Below are 18,597 nucleotides of genomic sequence, written 5' to 3'. Positions count from 1 at the left end.
TACACCCATTCTTTCTCTAGGAAGAGAAACCTAAAATCAGGACTGTGCTACATCAAATGATGAGAGATCCTTCCAGAAAATTCCCGTTGAAATAACATTACGGGTTCATACTGTGCCATGGGGAGAAGGTGATGGTGGTGGAGTTGCCCGATGCTTCTCCTCCTGGATGCTCTGAATCACATGGGATGGGAGCTATCAGAATAAATAAAGAGTCCAGAAAGTACTTTCCTTTGCCACAACCACCCGGGCTATAATTCAACAGGCTGCATACTCTATAAATTCCCTTTCACTGCTGGCATGTTAATGGCACTTGGGGAGATGTCACTTCAAAACTAAAATGAGCAATGACACACCGAGCGGCAGAAGGTAAATGGCTTTTAACTGGATAACGTGTCATTTAAAGGCTAAATTATTTCCCTGCTGTCACTTCCCCTTACTGTGTCAGCGGGTGTTATTGGCCGTTACTGACAGTGGTTGAGAGAAGTGATGCCCTTGGCCCTGGGACAGGCTGATTACCTTTGTAGGGATCTGTTTATGGGGAAATGGCAGGCAAATAGAGCCAAAATCATCTTCATTTCTCTAGGGCGTGTAAAAATGACTTGCACGACAGGATATCACCAGTTGCACAGCACTTTTTTTTTTTTTCACTGATGCTCATATGCTTGTGTTACCTCTTAGGTTTGCTGTGAAACAAAATGTGCTGGGTTTGCTCCAAGGTTGTTGTTTGTGTTTCCCAGCCGTGAGCAATAAGATCTAAGTGTACACAGGTCCTGCAGGAGTTGTGCTCTCATGACAAGATGTATCCTCAGATGACAGAATGGGGAAGGGACCCTGAGACTTGTTTTTTCAGACTCTTTATGTGCTTTTTGGGGCTTCTGGATGATGGTGGTTGGAATCAGGTTTTTTTTAGGTGCTGTGTGAAGACATCTAATGTCAAGGTAAATCTTGCTTTAGAATCATCTTGCTGAAAGGTTGAGGGTAAGTTTGTGTTCATGTCTCAATTATATTGGTGAGCTGTTAAAGTGGTGAAGGCAATAGATGCTATGAAACTCAGCAAATCCAGGACGTTAAAGAACTTCTGTATAAATAATACATTTATATTCAGTGGTTTTAATGTTGAAGCAGCTAGTGTTGAACAAGCTATGCTTCTTAAGGCTTTCTCATCAGACTAATTGTAAGTAGCAGCAGAGCAGAATTGTTCTCTGAATTGCAAAGCCAAAACTTGTAGTTGTGGGTCTGTTTTGCAAACTGCTCCTGCAGAAGTAGTTCTGTTATGTTTATATGAGTGATACTGGATGGTCACAGTCTGTAGGGAACGACTTCCTCGTTTCTGGAAGTTTTGAGGTCTACAGATCAAACCAGACATCTGATATATGTCATCCTCAGGAAGTTGTGCAGGGCAAATGTGGGTTTTATCTCCACAGCTATGCAGCTAAACTGCTTTTGCATTTACAGCTGTGAACTGGTCTGAGCGACTTGAAAAGATCCAGTTTAGTAATTAACAGCTCTCCTCTATCTGGGCAAAGTCAGCAGCGACTTAAAGGTACCAAAATCAGTTTGTTTGTCCTTGAAGCTTTGGTGGAGCTTCAGGGAAGAGTTGGACTACAGTTAGGAGTTAGACTGGATAGTGATGGAGGTAGACTAGGCAGTGATGGCCCTGTTCTTTCACAGTGCAGGACTTCAGTCTTTTAAATGCATTTGTGGGAGGTGGGTGAGTTGAAGCTCAAAGAATTGGTGTTGTTGTGTAGTGAAGCCATTCAAAACGCTTTGTGTTCTTTGTGCCTCTTGAGTTCCAAAGGTATTTGGGTTAGAGTCCTGCTTTGAACCTGAATCAAACAGGAGGCATTCAGGCTTGCTTCAAACACGTGGAATGTGGTAGGAGGCTTTTAAGGTCTGTAGCACACACTTGGAAAACCAGATGGTTTCTTTGAAACAGAATCCTGAACATAACAGGAATATAGAAGATATTCCTCCTCCTTCTCTTAGCTGGAGAAAAGAATCTTTAAAATGCCTTGCATGTGTGCTAAATAAATAAATTTAAAAATGAACCTTCTGGCCAATCACAGTTTAGCTACCCTGCAATTAAACAAATCCACAAACTGGCAACACATTTACATCTCATTAAGAGGAGGCAAATGCAGCAACTGCATGAAAATTTAGAAATTAGACACAATTACCATGTTGGCTGGAGGCAGGAGGGGGGAGCATTGTTGAGGGAGGCTTTTAAGAGAAGTTTGATGGTTCCTTAATTGGCTGCTGCCTCCCCGGTCCCACCCAGCTCTGCTGTTTAAAATGAATTAAAAATAAAAACCACGCAATAGAATCAGTGATGCTCTGCCTGTCTTTGCAGCACAGCAGCCCTGAGGAGCTCATGAAGCAAGACCTGCAGAGAGCTGCAAGCCTTGGGGTGCTCCCCTCTATGGCACTGGGCAACTGCTTGTTGCTGGGGGACACTGAGGGCCTTTCATGGGGTGAGATGTGGCTCAGAAATGCTGACCCTTCTGCTCTGGTTCTGCTCTATGGCTGTGTCCATTCACACACGAGTGGTGGTTTTGAAGGGCTGGGATGCTCAGAGTTGCAGTGCAGCCCTGAACTTTTGACGGCTGTCTTTCTGTTGAGTTTAATGGCTGTTGTGTTTTTCTGACCCCAGTGTGAGGTCTGCTAGCATAGAGGTATTTGTGTTGTTCAGCACCTTTCCTCTTCCCTTTATATCCAGCAGCTGCTTTGTTCCTTTGCTTCTGAAGAGGTAAGAAGTGCCTTCCTCCTGAGCTGGCTGTTATTTCTAGGAGCTCGTGTGTAGGAATGGGTGTAGTGAGGGGGTTGGTTTCTTGAACAGGTGCAAATATTAATAAGATAAATATTGCAGATAAAAAAAAAACCAACACAAATGCTGAACTACAATTATGTAGAGCAACTGAGGATGAGGATGGCCTCAAATGTGCATCACTTCCAGGAGCAGAACCTCAGTTTTCAGCTTACAGCAGGGCAGTTGGAAGTAGGTGATCTTAAAGCTCCCTTTCAACCCAAACCATTGTGTGATTCAGGTGCCTTTCCACAATAACACTGTTTTGCAGGGGTGGTGGTAGAAATGCCTGTTGGAAGGTAGAAACTCTTTGGAAAACAAACTGAGGACTTTCAAAAGGAGCAGTGAGACGAAAGGAGCAGCTCTTCTGTTCTTTTCATCTTATGCTGGGGCAGCAATGGGTTTGTCCATGGCAGCTGCTCCATGCTGCTCACCACTGCAGTGATGTTCCAAATCTGTGAACGAAAGGTTGCTGACAATCAGTTCCGTTTGCTGAAGGGAATCACAAAGAGGTGAGGAATGAAAAACCCGACTTTTGCCAATCACCAGCTCTGCTTTGTCATGTGTTTAATAGCCGTATTAAATACAGCAAGTGTAAATCTTAGAAACTTCCTTGAAAAGGATCCAACTGCTTCCAGAATGGAGGTGTATTTTAGGTATGTGACTTCTGCTTCAGATCCATAAATAAAAGTTAGTACGTTACTTCCCTGCCTGCTTGGCACAGCAATGAAAGCAGCAGCCAAATTATGAAATGATTCCGAAAGGCTGTAAATATTAAAAAAAAAACCAAAAAAACACAAAGAAACAATAAAAAGAAGCCACCCACAACTGGTGGGCTGCGTGCGTTTCCCAAAGCTGTAGCCAAATACACACTGGTGCAATGAGGGAGATGATGTTTCTGGGCTTGTTCTATTTCTACAGAGCTCCATGGGAACGTAGTGGACTTGTTCTGATCCATAAAGATACGAAGAGGCTGGGAGCATTCCCCCAGAAGGGGGGAAAAAATTGTTTCTGAGGGTCAGTAGTGATACGACAAATGGGAATGGTTTTAAACTGAGACAGGGGTTGGATATTAGGAGGAAGTTTCTCATTCGAAGGGTGGTGAGGCACTGGAACAGGTTGCACAAGGAGGCTGTGGATGCCCCATCCCTGCAGGCATTCAAGGCCAGGCTGGATGTGGCTCTGGGCAGCCTGGGCTGCTGGTTGGTGACCCTGCACACAGCAGGGGGTTGGAACTGGATGAGCATTGTGGTCCTTTGCAACCCAGGCCATTCTCTGGTTTTGTCTTGTGTTGGTGGTGGTCCATCATATGGTGAGAACCAAGCTCATAAATCGTGTCCTATAGAAAAAACAGCACGTGCACAGCAACACACAGGCCTAAAAAACCCAACTTGTTCACTGGTACAGGTTAGGAAAGGTGATGGTGGTTGCCCTCTTATCCATTTGCAAGGACCTTCTGTCTCAAAGCAGAATATTCAGTTAAAGGTAAATACTGCTTAGGTGTTTTTTGTATTTTCAGAAGATCTGAGGCCATTGTTTTGGGAGAACAGCAGCCCTTTAGTTTTCTTCGTGTCTTCAGCAGCAGAATCCAAGTTGGCACGACTGAAACAAGTGAATTGGGGAATGAATAGAAAGTCCTACAGGCTGCATTGCACCCTGCCTACAGATTGATGCAGTCTGTCTGGTGCAGAGGAAGAAAGAAAAGGAAGAGAGGTTTTCCACATGTCCTCAACTGGTCCCTTGGAGAAAATGGAAGCAGAGCAAATGTAAAAATAATAATAATTAAAAAAACCCAACAACAACAGAAAAAGAAACAACCCAGAGCAAAACCCCATAACTTTGAACTAGAAGCTTTAAAAATATTGGCATGTTTCTGTTTGTACAGCCTGGACCTTCATTGCCTGTGCTGCTCAACTGACTTTAAGCAGCTTTACGTTTCGTCAGCATTAATACACAGCCTGCACAGTGCTTGGTTTTTGTTTTCTACTCAGTATTTCCTTGGATGTTTTGTAGTTTTGTCTTTTTTTCCCTCAGAGGTGGGCAGTTTTGGGATGGTCAGTGTCATGATAGCTCATGTATCTGTGACCCATCAGGTCCATCATTCTGTTGGGCTCACGGTGACCCCAGGGAGAGGCTTCCTCATCCCTACAAGTGATGAGCGGTGTTGATTAGTGAATGGATAAGCCATTAAGTATGTTGTGTGGAGGAGCTGATTGAAGGTGTGAGAGTCCATCAGGGCTTTATATGCGCTGCTGCAGAAGAGAAGTGATGTTGTCAGTGATTGAGGGGGCTGTGTGGTCAGCAGTGGACAAATTCAGAGCTGTAAGCAGTTCCTGTGTCATCCTGTCATCGAGTTCAGCAGGGTTTTGCCACTCTTGTGAGCACAGCCTTGGTTTGAATAGTTAATGTTGGTGAGCTGCATGGTTAACACCGTGCTTTGGCTGAAATTCAGGGGGCTGCAGAACCTGTCTGGAACTCACTGCTATCTTTACAGTATTGTAGCACACAGGAATACATCATGCTTAAAGGAAAGGTGCATAACAGACCAGAAAACCCCTTTGGCCCAATGCTGCTGCACTCTGTATTCTGGCTAACAGCCATGGTGACTTTACATTATTTTTTTTGTTCATAAGGTAACTGTGTAGGAAGAGTTAATACTGATGGTACTTCAATGTGTGGCTTCTGGTTTTGGCTGATTTGGATTGGTTTCATTTTCATTTTGTTATGAAGATATCTTGCTTAGGAAATCAAAAGTGGGCTCCAGCTGCTCTCATTATGCTAATTCATCCTTTCTTCCCTGAATGTGGATCATAGGGATCTCAGGAGTAATTAACACAAGTGTATCCTGGTTTGGCCAACAGAAGAATTTTCAACTGGAACAGAATAGAATCTATTTCACCTTGGCATTGAAGAAAGGAAGGAGACCTGCTATTACTTGGATTGGTATTTTTTGCAAACACCACAGTGATGTCTGGAAAGATTAAATCTAAAGATGGAGATGAAAAGTGAAAACCCAAAACCTGGTTACAGTGATTTGCAGCCTGCATGGAAACTGGGCTTGCCATCATCAACAGGAGTTGCAGATGCACAAATTTGGGCAACTGTAAAAATGAAATCATGTTTTAACCTTTTGTTTCATATGCCTCAGTGCAACTGGATTATAAACCTTGAGATCTTGGCTTTGGAAGCAGCAGCTTTTGCTGGAGATGTTGTATACTTAAGCATGTTGGAATGGGAACATCATCTTGGTCCTTTCTGAGTGCTCCAGTGCCCCACTCTTAGGAAGAAAATTGCTGTTATCTCCTTGCCACCTAATTCTTTGTGTAGTGAAACAGATGTTATGGGATGAATGTAAGTAGGTGGATTCCATCTTCTCCCTGCATGCATTCTCTTGTGGGTTCCATCTTCTACCTGCATGCATGTATTGCCTCGCCGTGCTGGCATTAGATCTGGAAAGCACTGGTTAAAAAAATCTGTGTTGTTCTGGGTTATGCGAAGAGTGGGGGAGGAATTGAGAACAACAAATTAAAGCAAATCTCATCTCCTAAAATATTTGATGACACGTGCTCAATTTATTATGCAGAGCTGCCCTTTCAAGCATGTGCAAGCTGGTAGGGTAAGCAGGGCTATGGGGGGGGGATAAGAAGAAGCCCCAAGGTTGTTCTCTCACAGAACCAATACTTTGTGTAATCTGCTATGGTAATAGCTTGGAAGACAGCCCTGATCTTGCTGTGAGTTAGCATGTGATGTGTAGTACTGTGTAGTACACTCAGAGGGAAGGATGCTCTTAAATCAGGGTCCTCGTGGGGTACTTTCTGTGGTGTCTTATGGCCTGGGGATCTGTGAGGTTACCTGGTCGCCTTACCTTGGATTGAATGGCAAACTGTGCTTGGACTGGAATCCCTGAGTGGGTGGGTTTCTCGTTCAGGGAGACCCTGATGTGTCTCTCAGGAAGGAGGAGGTGATTTGGAAGCATTTTTTCTTGTAAAACTTCATTGCCGTATGCATTCTTCTTTGAGTTCATCTTGGAACTTGTTTTGGTAGCACAGAACCAAGGAAGATTCACTGGAGACTGTGATCCTTTTCCCTCCCTGGTGCTGCTTTATTATGAGAGGCAATGAGGATTCTCCAGTCGGTTTCCAATGAGTAGAGGCTATTTATGCTGTCTTTCATCTCCCAGTTTGAGCAGAGGTGAGAGGTTCTGTTTGGTAAGCTGTACAGGAGCTGCTTGAGAACAACAGGGAAATAAATTCCACGCTGGAATTCAGCAGCCCCTCCAATCAATGCACTTTCCAATTAATTTCTTTGTATAAGCAGGACTTGTGAAAACAGTGTGCTGCTGTTAGCTCTGGCTTTAATTTATTTTGAAAAATGCATAATTATCAAGCTGTGAGCAAATTGCCATGCGTTTCACCTAGCTCCTTCTGAACTCATTCGCATTCGGAGCCGTTGATTAATGAACAGAGCAGCAGAGGACAAGGATGATCCAACACAGCTATGAGCTGCATACAGCAGAAGTACTGCCTCCAGAGAATGTGTATTTGGGGCTGTGTTGCAAATCACTTTGTAAGGCAGTGCTGCCCCTTATTGCACTAAAAGGCAAAAACTGTGTCCTGTGAGATGAACTTGTCCTGTTCCTTCCCTTGGGTTGTGAATGGGCAGAAATGAGTCTTGTTTCTTTCACCTTCCCTGTGCTGTGTTTGTGCATTAGCTGTACAAGTATATGATCAAATACAGATGCTGAGCCCATGTTAAATTCCTGTTTTCTTAAGGGAGAAAAACAGCAAAACTCTGCAGGTCTTATAGAGCACAGCCATCTGGTGCAATGAAGTCATGAGCTGAACAGTGGTATTTTCTCCTGTATTCACAAGAACCAAAGGATTCTTCAAGCACGTGTTTGTAGAACCTTTTCTGTGTCTTTTTCCTTTGTGGGACAAAGTAGCTGACTGACAGCCTTCTGTGTTAGTATGTATAGTGATGTTCTTTGCCTTTGCAGGGGACATTCACGTGCCTGGGAGGCTCATTCCTTGTTCCCACTTATTGTGCAGTTTTCCTTTGGTCTCATAAACTTAACTTCAGAGGTGGCTGTGGAAGGTGGTGCATTTCATTGCTCTTCAATACTGCGTCTTGTGCAGTAGAGGGTTATTATGGATTAATTAATTAAGTATTACAAGGATGCAGATTACACATCTCTCACTTCCAATAAGTTCTTGGTGACTCTTTTTTTTCCTTCTTTCCTCAGCTTCTGTTCCTGCCCTCCTTAGAGCAGCCACCAGACAGACTCTGGGTCTCAGCTGCACATCCACCAGCAGATGTGAATTTGCAGGAGTTGAGGAAAAACAAAAGACTTTCTTCTGGAGCGCAGGTCAGTGTCGTTTCACCACTGAGACTCGAATTCTGGTTGAGTGTGAGCTGTGTTGCACCTCGTCTGATTTGTCATCCTTCCCCTGGAACATCTGAGTTGTCACTCAATGTACGTTTGCAGACTTTTCTAACAGATAGAAGTTGAGGTCAGTGTGTTTCTTTGCTGCCACGTGTCCTCACCAGAGGAGTGATGTTCACTCACAAGTTCTGGTGATGGCTTTGTGTGATGTGGAAGCATCTGACTGCTGGAAGGGCAGCAGTGCTGTCAGTGCTACAGTGACAGAACAGCCCTGTGGTACTGGTTAAGTTCAGAGTGTTATTAAACCAGGTTGGACTCAGTGGTTTAACGTGAATAGAAAAAATAAGATGTGTATTTTTAGTCTCCCATGCCACGTTTTTGCTTGGTTTTGGGGTACTTGGGGTGGTTTGATTTGTTTGAGAGGGAGCAGGAGTGTGGTTTTTTTTTTGTGTTGTTTTTTAACTCCTGCAAGCTAAACTGCAGAAGCACTGATAATTCCAAGCCTTAGGTGAGACTTTGCCAGAATTCAGGGCTTTGTAGGATAGGACTGTGATCCCTCTTATTTGCTGGAGCTTTGTGGCATCCTGTTTCTGCAAGAGTTAAGAAGTGTGTGTTAATATAATCAGGCTCGAACTTAATAACCCTCTAGGCTGCACAAGCTGCAAGCTGATACCACGAGAAGTAGGATATCAGCATGAAAAGGGGAGGAATAGCTTACTCTTTCAAATTTTCACTCAAGGATCCAAAAAAAAGGGCCTAGCATCTGAGACCAGCAGTTTCTCAGCACCCTGCTGCAATCCATTTATAAATTGTTTCTCCTCTATCTTCACCCTGGTTGTTATTATTATGCTTGTTATCTGATGGTTATTTAATCTATACTTTGTAATTACTTCCCTTCTGTCTTTCACTCCAACATACATTCATTTTCTTGTTGCACTAACGCAGTGACCTACATTATTCAAGCTGTAAAAGTCAATTATGCTGCCTGTGATTTTTTCAAGTGGCATTTAGTAAATGGGTCCGTGTATTACCCACCTGTTAACCTGGTTCAAGTCAGGAACCACTTTTCCTCAGGCATCTCTTAAAAGCCTCTCTAGAAATACAACTTTTCTTCCAAAGTTGATGTGAAGGAGCACAGACTGTCTTACCCACCCAATGGACAATGATGGATATGATGCTTTGGCAACAAAGCATTGCACGTTTCCTATTTCTCACTGTGAAGTGGGAATGCATTTTTCCATCTCACTGTATCGTGTTCTCACTGCGCTTCTGTGTGGATTTTGGATCTCTGATATTAAACATCAAGATTTAAGCTATGTTTGTACTGTTTTATAGGTAAGAGGTATTACTGTTACCAAATGGATTACAAAATCATCTGTACCCAGCAGACAAACAGCTCCCAAGGGGCTGGTGGGTGGGGAGGTTGTTTGTTTTTTAATCAAGCCTTGCTCATTAATGCTTGAAGCTTCTCTGCATATAGATTTTCACCTTTCATGCCTTTTCCCAGCTTCCTGTTGGAATATTGAGATGTGAGCACATTACCAATGAAGTTAAGAGCCCATGCTAATAAGCTCTCTAGGCCCATGCTAATTTAGTAGTAGAAGAAAAGGATGTATCAGAGGGAATTTGTTAGATAGAGGTGCAATCATTCTAAAAACTCCTTGGTATGAAGGCTGATTGCTTTATTACTTGACATCACAAGGCAGCTTGCAGCAGCAGCTGGGTAGCATCGCTTTTCCAAGGACTCACCACAGCTCTTCCACTTCCACACACATCTTGATGGAGGTACCTGGGGAATATGTATGTCTGTCACATATGCTCTCAGACATGCATATCTACCTGCATGTTCTTATCAGGATTTGCTTTCACAGGGGAGAGACCTGCAAAGGTAGAAATTCAAACACGTGCCCTGTGTTTGAATATGCATCAAAGACATTGGTGTGTGTTTGTTGGCTGACATACTAAGAATCTGCACAGCTGACATGCAGTTGTAGATGCATGTTAAGCACATGTACATGCTTCCAAGCAGATGAACGTAGGCAGAAGGCTGGCATAATGCTGCTTTGCCTGTAGTTACCTGAGCAAAAGTGGCATTTAACAATTGGTTCTGAGGCTAATTGCAGAAAAGTGGGCAACAGTTGTTTGTTGCTGCCATATGATGCTGGTGTCTCGTGTCCTCAGTTCATTAGAGTTGAATTGTATTGGAATGAGCTGCTTCTAGGAAACAGGGCTGTCTGTACCTGTAGTCACTCTTCATTAGATTACACTGTGGCATTTTCAATTTCTCTACTGTGGTTGCTGTATTTGCAGTGACACCTTTACCATGAGCTATATCCACATCCAGTTTATTCTGCCTCTCAGCATTAGCTTCAGGCTGTAGGAACTGTAATGTTATCTCTCATAAGCATCATCCCAAACTTTTTAAAGTTAAATGTTCAAATCCTCTTGGGAGAATTTGTCCTTTTCCCATCTTTTCTTTCTGTGCTATTTGAACGTGGTCCCCATTAAAAAAAACAAATTAAAATGAAAGGGATGTCTGCAAGCAGACAAATACTCATAGTGAGGCTTTCATGCTTTGAAAGAGGGAGATGTGTGGCAGTTTTGCTAAGGCATTTAGGTATGGGGTAGTTGTCAGTGTGCCACCGTGTTCTCCATCAGTACCATATTTGAGCAAAGCTGAAATCCTGGCTGATACAGCTTCCTTTGCTTCCCATTAGAATTCCTTCTGCTGAAAGCAGCTGTTATTCCTTCATTTAAGACAGAGAATTAAGGCAGAGAAAAATGAGATGGCTCGCCTGGGGTCACTGGCAGAACTAGGAGCAAAGTGGAGGTCTTGCAAATTGAAGCTCAATGCTTTAATTACATACTCAGATTTAAAGGCTGACATTTGAGAGAAACTGAGGGAAAAGGAGAAGTGCAGTCGGTAGAAGCAGGGATGTGTGGCATGGGAAGAATACAAGGATGTCTTCTGGACATGCTTCAGGATCAGGAAAGCCAAGGTATGCATAGAACTAAACTATAAGTAGCAAGAGGGGATTCTGTAGGTATGTTGGTCAGAAGAGGTGGTCCAAAGAGAGCTTACCTCATCTGATACATGGGAAGGGAGAACTGGCTTCAGCAGAAATGAAGACTGAGATGTACTCAATGAGTTCTTTCACTCTTCATCATATTTGAAAAGACACAGATGGCAAGTGAAGTCCCTGGTGACTGGAAAAAGGGAAACATCACATTCCTTTCCAAGAAAAGGAGAAACGAAGACCCAGGGAATTACAGCTGGTGAGCCTCACCTCTGTGCCTGGGAAGTCCTGGTTCCATTTGGATACCTGGCTTTTTGATTATAATGGCTTCTAGATTGGTTTGAAAGCATGATTATTATAGGAAGTTGCAAATGAATAACTAGAAGGCTCCCATGAAATAATGAATATAGCCAAAGAGTAAAGACAAAGAAATGCATCTGAGCATCATTCCTGAGCTTGTGCTCTCTCTTGTTTGTGCACTGATAGAGCTACACGTGCCTAGGGTTGGCTGGAGGCAGCAAGGGGAAAAGTTTAATAGCTCTGCTGCAGATGGGAGAGCATTTCTTCACTGGATCCCCCTAGATTGGTTTGGATGGCTGTAAATGTCTGAATTGTGGTGTGTGCTCATTGAGAGATCAGTGTCCTCAGTGCTGTAAGCCCAGCTGGGAAGAAAGGCCTGTACAGGAACTAATGATAAAGAAAAAAGGTCTTTATTTCAAGAACCGTAATAGCAAATTTGATTTCCACCAGCCTAGTGTTTATAGACTGGTTTTCCTCTCCTCTGCAGGAAGCCAATCTTTGCTTTCACAGGGCCCCTGCTGGAAAAAAACATCAAATAACAAATTCATGCAAGGGTTGCGGTAGCAAAAGGGCAGGTAAGGATGTAGCTGGTTGTGTTTGTGGGAGGTGAGGGAAATGAGAGATGTGGGAGAACGGCTCGGTAGGGGAGGAAGAAGTTGCTGTCAGCCTCATTGCACTTTGAATAGCTTGTGGTAAATGCTGCAATCTGCTCTGAGTCACCTCACCTAAACCAGGTCGTCTCTGTTTGATGGAGAGCAGGCCTTCTGCCTACCAGTGACAAAAGGGAAAGCAATGGGAAGGCAGTGCCAGAGCGTTTTGGGAAGCTACATTTCTCAAGTCGTCATTTTAGCATTCTCCTAAACAGAGAAAATGTATTTGTACCCAAAGGAAAAGTTTTTGTCCAAATAGTTTCGTGCACGTACTTGTTTGTATTGACTTGACTGTGGGGAAAAGTAGACTTTCAGTGGTGAGCTGGACAGTGTGCAATAAAGTCTGGGTCCCTGTGGACACTCCTGGCCACATCTGGACTGCAGAGCAGGTATATGCAGTGTGCCTTGTATTCCTTTCCTCCTTGCATGCAGTTGCAATTTGCTGCCAAAGGAAACCAGGGTTTGCAAAAGGAGGATAGCAGCCAAGTCTTATCTCAGCAGCAGCAGCCAGGTCGCTTCCAGACTGTGTTCTGGAAAAGGAGGATGCATGTCCAATACCCCTGCTTTAGACAGAGCTTATATTCCCTCCCCTTTGTGGATTCCCAGAAAGCAAGCCATTTATTTTTATCTGGACCAGAATCCTTTGATGCCCTTTAACAGATTCAGGGACTTCACTTAGAACAGAACCTGAGCAGGGCCAGAGGCTTGTGTTCAATTATGAATCATTTTGCAAATGCTGCAAGCTGATTTTTGGGTTGCTAGTTAAATGGAAGTTTTCAAACGGGACCTGAGGGCAGCATACTTATCACAAGGTATTCAGCACATTAGCCTAAGCCTCTTTCTTTTTATGTAAGATGAATTTTTCAGAGGGGAGATGCCCACTGGCCCCACAGAATAAGTATTTCCTCAGAATCCTTGTGTGGAAAAGGAGAGGAAGAAGAGAGAGGCTGTACCAGAAAAAGATGCATGCTTACACCAGAGGAGAGCTGTCCTTTGCAGAAAGTGGCCCTTTGATGCTATATTTTGTGAAGATGAAGCTTATGGCTGTATATATCTTCCATACTTCTTGTTCAGAAGTTGAATCAAAACCTGCTTATTGGGTAGCATATTCAGTGAAGAAATGGAAAGGTGCATTAGTGCCTGGGGGGGGGAGGAAGAAGGGTGAATGATTGCTGTTCCTCTTGGGGTTACTGAATAAATACCCCATTAGAAGTACTAAGGAGGTTTTCTCAGAACTCCTGTGGCCTTCAGTGTATCTCAGTTTGAGGAGTTTGGCTTGGTTCACATGTACTTGCTTGTGCAGTGTCTGAGCACTAGGTGTTCTCGCTGTGCTCTTGCTGGATAGAGTTGTAATTATACTTCCACCCGTGTTGTTAGCACTGATACTGCGATAGCACTTATCACACGTCAGCTTCTAAAAGCTAGAGAGCATGGCAGATGTGGGATGGAGGCCCAGGAAGATTAAACCCAATGAATCTTTTTACAGTGCAACTTGCAAAATGCAAAGTTTCACCCATCTGTCCTTGGTCTGGGACGGATGCTGAAGTACAAGACCACATCCTTTACGTATTGTTATGTTAATACTGTGTGCCACTGTTGCATTATCATCTATTTCTTTGGCAAGCTGAAAGTTACACTGACCATCTTCCGTCCACTCAGTCTTGTGTTCCCTGTTTTCCCATGTAACGTGCTTTCTCCTAGGAAAAAATAACAAGGAATTTCCAAAACTGGTGATAATAATTCTACAAGCCTTTCTAGAAGCCAAGGCTGGTTCCTCTGGAGCTTTCTCTCTCCTCTTCTGTAAGCAGTCTCTCTTCTACAAATTCTCTTGTGCCCACACTCTAAGTGAACTTGATATAAGATGTGATAGATGCAGCTCTTGATTCTTGTAATGTTCTGTAGTACCCTATGGACCTTGGCTCTAGATGGGGAAGGAATTTCAGGATGCTAAATGGGATTCATTCTTGTATAGCCTATAATAAAGCAGCAGCCTTGCTTGTGATCCTACTTGGCAAGGATCAGTGTGCTTATACAAAAGCTGCCATCCAGACGTTGTGCTCCCATGCCACGTTAGTAATAATAAAAAAGGAATAATTATGTGGACCTCGATTTAAGAAACAAAACAAAAACACAACAGAAACTTCCACTACAAAAGCTAAGTGAGATAAATAACCCCTGACAGAGCAAGAAGGCGATCTCACTAAATTGAATCCAGTCAATTTTAACATTCACAGCGCTGCAGGCAATTTCAGACAGTAAAAACGTAATGGAAAAAAACATATTCCTGAAGCTGACTTACAGAACTGTGTATCTGGGCCCTTGATGATGATAAATCAATGATCTAGAAAATAAAATCCCTTTCCTATTAACCAGATGGGCACACAAATTCTTCTCAGACTGAGACGTAAGCACCCAAAGTTTTCAATTAGCGTTTCACATCTCACTACCTTATAATTATAAGTAATTAGATTGGCACGCAGTGCAGACACACATATAAACTGTCTTTCTCTTGCTTTCTCTCTATGTAAAGTGTCTGTCTCCTGATTGATACAATTCCTTAATTCTGTTGAGAGATTCTCTGCTAACATCATAAGAGATGCACTGGAGCAGAACTCTGAAATTGAATTACAACCTTTGTACTGAAAGTTGTGATTACGGAGTCCTGCCTCTGCTATTTCTTCCTTCTGAACTCAACTTTCTGAGGCTTTTCTGATGTTTCTTATCTCTGGCATCACAAGGTGTCCTGTTAGCTGCTTTCAGTCGTCTCTGTGGTTGCAGGTGATAATTATTGAATAGCTGGGCTCAAACAGGAGGGTTGGGCAGGGAGATCTGGGGCCTGAGTGGGAGTTCTGACTGCCTTTCTTGGTGTGCAGCTGAGTGTGAGGCAGCCTGAACTTCATGCCAGTCTGGAAAAACCAGCCTCCATCTGGTTGCTCTCTGAAGCCTGGCAGCGTGGTTTTGCTGTAAGATCAGATGGGATTTCAGCATCTTCAGAAGAGCAGGTGGCAACACACAGCATCTTAATGCTATGGAGCATCCACCAGCATTGTGTGAGAGCTTGCAGATTTAAGCTGTTCTGGTCTTAATCGTACTGAAACTTGAGAGAGAAAGGAATTTGCCAAGTGCCAACACTTTGCAAAGGTGCAAATAAACGCTGGGTGTGTGTGCTACACGTGTGTAATGGTGACTGCCTTAATGTGACAGTTGCAGAGGAGAGGGGTTTGTATCTGGAACTGATATCACAACTTCTGTTGGTCAGTGTGATCGTTGTCAGATCTCAGTGGTGCAAATGAGTGCAGATTTGCAGATTTCAGAGATGTTGTCCCAGCTGCACCACCGAAGGCGTTTTGTTGTGCTGAGATAACAGACATAAATCAATCTCTATGGAAACCTGAGAGTTTTTGTGATTGGGATTTGCTGGGTGTGGTATTTTACCTGAAGTGCAGTGGTTACTCCTTGAGTGTATCATTGCACCCGTGTTTGATGCAGTGTGCAAGAGATGTTTGCTTATCAAACACACTGGGAAACCTGCATGCATAGAACCAAACTGAACGTAAGAGGAGGCACTGCTTCCAAAACTGATTCCATTGAGGCCACAATGTTGAGGTCTGTGTTTAAAACTTGGAAGAAAATGAAAACTTGGTGATGCTTTTCCCACTGTTTCATTCTCCCGAAGTGAGAGGCACAGCACTGTGTTCTGTTGGCTCTTTGCAGTTTCATGGTACATCAAAGTTTCTGCATCAGGGTGAGTGATTAAAACAGTCTTTGTAGTCTTTATGGTCACCTCCTTTCAGTGACTGTTGTAACAGAGGTTTCTTGAATGTAATTACACTGTCATTACACCAGTTTTGTTTCTAAATATGTAAATAATGCCTATGACTGGGAGGTTAACTTCATGACAGCATAACAGCCTTGGATATTACTCTTAATGAAGTGCTATTAAACTTCAGATATCTAACTGCATCATATTTATGTCGTAATTATTGCTACTTGCTTGGTGCATTTCCAGTTAGACAAATTAGTGGCAATTGCAAAAAGGCTAAAACAAATGCCTGGTGTAAATGTACTGTGATTGTTGGCTAATTACAGAGTAATTACGTGGTTATGAAATACGGTCTAATACATCTTTGCTCTTAGTTTGCATTCTTCTTTTCCTCCTGCTGTCATTCAAGTTTCCTCAGCAGACCTCATGGCCATGCCCACACCTTTGAGGCAGAGGCCCTTTACATCCCAGGAGCATTAAATCATGGCTTTCCATGGATGTATTCATCATATAAAGTCAGATAAACTGACTTCAGCACCCAAAAAATAACAGAACTGATGAAAGCCTTTCTGGTCATGGGATTTTTATGGCTTCCTTTTCTAACAAAATGCTCTAATCTTCCTTCTCTCAGCACACTGACTGCATGCCTTGTATTTATTTACCTGGTTACAAGATCTGTGGTGGTTTTGTTATCTGTCTCCTGTCCCTCCATCGCGTTTGACCAAAATGGCTCAAATCAATTTGGAAACTCAGAGACACAGATGGGAAGCGAGGCTAAAAATCTGCGTATGTGCAGCAAAGCTGAGGCAGAAATGCCCACTGAGTGGTTTTATTGCCCTTTCTCAAACTCGAATTTCATGCAACTTTATGCTTTAAGATGTGCTCCACTTTGACTCCGTACCCATTAGGATAATGGGGTTATTAGGAGGTCCTACTTCATGTGCTCACAACACACGTTCACAGGTACGCATTTTCCTTTTCTTTAAACTGTCACCTATGGCTGCTTGACAGAATTTCAATAAACATCCTTCGTTTCCCTCAGTTATTAAGATAACTGGGTATAAAGCAGCGTCCCCAGAACCTTCACAGTGTCTTTTTAAGCAGCCCCTCTCTTCTTGTTCATCGTTAAAAGGCAGCGTTCTGTTCAATGTGCCCTGTGGCATTCAAAAACCTGTTGAGGAACCTGGTGCAATCAGCTGTTTTCCAAATCTGGACTGGAATAGTCATAGTCACATTTTTTAGAGGGCTGTCAGTCCAAGCTTTGATGTTCTAATTCTGTGCATGCAAAATCCTAGGGAAAAAAAATATATATATATTGTTTCAGAAGCAGTCAGGCATGAAAAGCAAAAGGTTTTTATCAGAGCTTGTAGGAGAGACCTGACACACAGAGCTGATAGTTCAGGGTGTTAACTTACAACGCTGTACACAGAAACACATCCTGAATTTCTATTCCCCAATATGTTTCTACATATGGTTGCAATTCACATGACATTTTGGAAGATGCTTTGCACGCTGCTTCTTGAGGTTTTTCATCTATGTATTTAAATTTATTTTTTTTCCTGCTGTCCTCTGGAAGGCAATTGTTGAGACATCTCAGTTGTTGAGATATCTCTGTTCTCCAAGCTCTGTTTGATGCAGGTGAGGTGGGAAACTTGCCTCTTGTTCCTGGAACAAGTGAACGTGTGCTAAAACCGAGAGCACTTGAGCAGAAACCTCAACCATAATTCCAGGTTTTCAGTGCTGATCTGATGCTGGGACTCTTTTGAAGCCAGCAGAATCCTCCTTATGATGGGGGAGCTGATGAGACCGAGAGAAGCGATGCTTCCAAATGATTTTGACTTTTTGAGAAGAAACCGTTTTCACAATTAATCCCAAATTTTTGCTCCTGGAGCTTTTATGATATGAAAGAAATGCAGAAGCTTTGAAGTCCATTTCAGCAAAAGCAAGAAAATTTCCACTCCATCTGTAATTCCAAAAACCTGCCTTCTGAAATAGCAATTAGTGGTATTTTTACTGTAAAAATTTCCCCATCGTGTGAATGTCCAAATGGGCAGGCTTGTTCTCCTCCTGCTCTGTGTAAATTAGAGCAGGGAACGGGCAGGCAGGGCTCCTGGGTTTCATTTCCAACTTTACCACTTATTCCCTGTGCGTCCTATGAGTAACGTTTGATTTTAGCTTACGCTTTGTTTGTAAAATCGAGATAATTACACTTTTCCTAAGGGAGGAGGAGGAAAGGCACTAAGGCGTAAGTCAGAAAACAGCACAGGAGGAACTTCTAAAAACTTTGGCTACTGCCCCGATTCCCCCAGTGATTTCTGATGCTGTTATATTCTGAGCGTGGTGTCACAAAACCAGTCACCCATGCAGGTTTGTAATCTGAGGCTGTAATCATACAAAAATTTAGGCATTTATTGGGAAAGCATATAGTTTGTGCTCAGCTTGTTCCTCAGCCTTTGCAGGTTGGAGTGCAAATATGCAGTGGGAAGAATGGTTTGTAAAGAGTGAAGCAGTTGGGTGGGTAATGATGGACGTATGAACATCTTTGTGCTTTTAATATGATTTGAATGCACGCCACCCTAAGTGGTGTCCAAATTTATCACACGTTGTCATAAACAGAAGCGTGTAGATAAGGAATCTGGTGCCTTTAGCTTTCTCTGAAGTTCAGTTTAAATAGAGATTTA

At 43.0% G+C, this 18,597-nt stretch overlaps 1 protein-coding gene across 30 annotated transcripts in view; it reads left to right on the top strand.

Moving 5' to 3' along the window:
• Positions 1-18,597, top strand: part of LOC116233000 (uncharacterized) — a 194,376-nt gene that overhangs the window by 1,069 nt on the left and 174,710 nt on the right. For all 30 annotated transcript variants that reach the window (XM_090123724.1, XM_090123726.1, XM_090123746.1 and 27 more), the window contains exon 2: positions 8,046-8,168. The gene's annotated coding sequence lies outside the window, so the exon portion shown is untranslated. The remainder of the gene's footprint in view (positions 1-8,045; positions 8,169-18,597) is intronic.

Source organism: Phasianus colchicus, chromosome 23, assembly GCF_987193195.1.
Source record: "Phasianus colchicus chromosome 23, bPhaCol1.hap1.1, whole genome shotgun sequence".
NCBI classification, from domain to species: domain Eukaryota; kingdom Metazoa; phylum Chordata; class Aves; order Galliformes; family Phasianidae; genus Phasianus; species Phasianus colchicus.
This window is presented reverse-complemented; position numbering and strand designations above follow the sequence as displayed.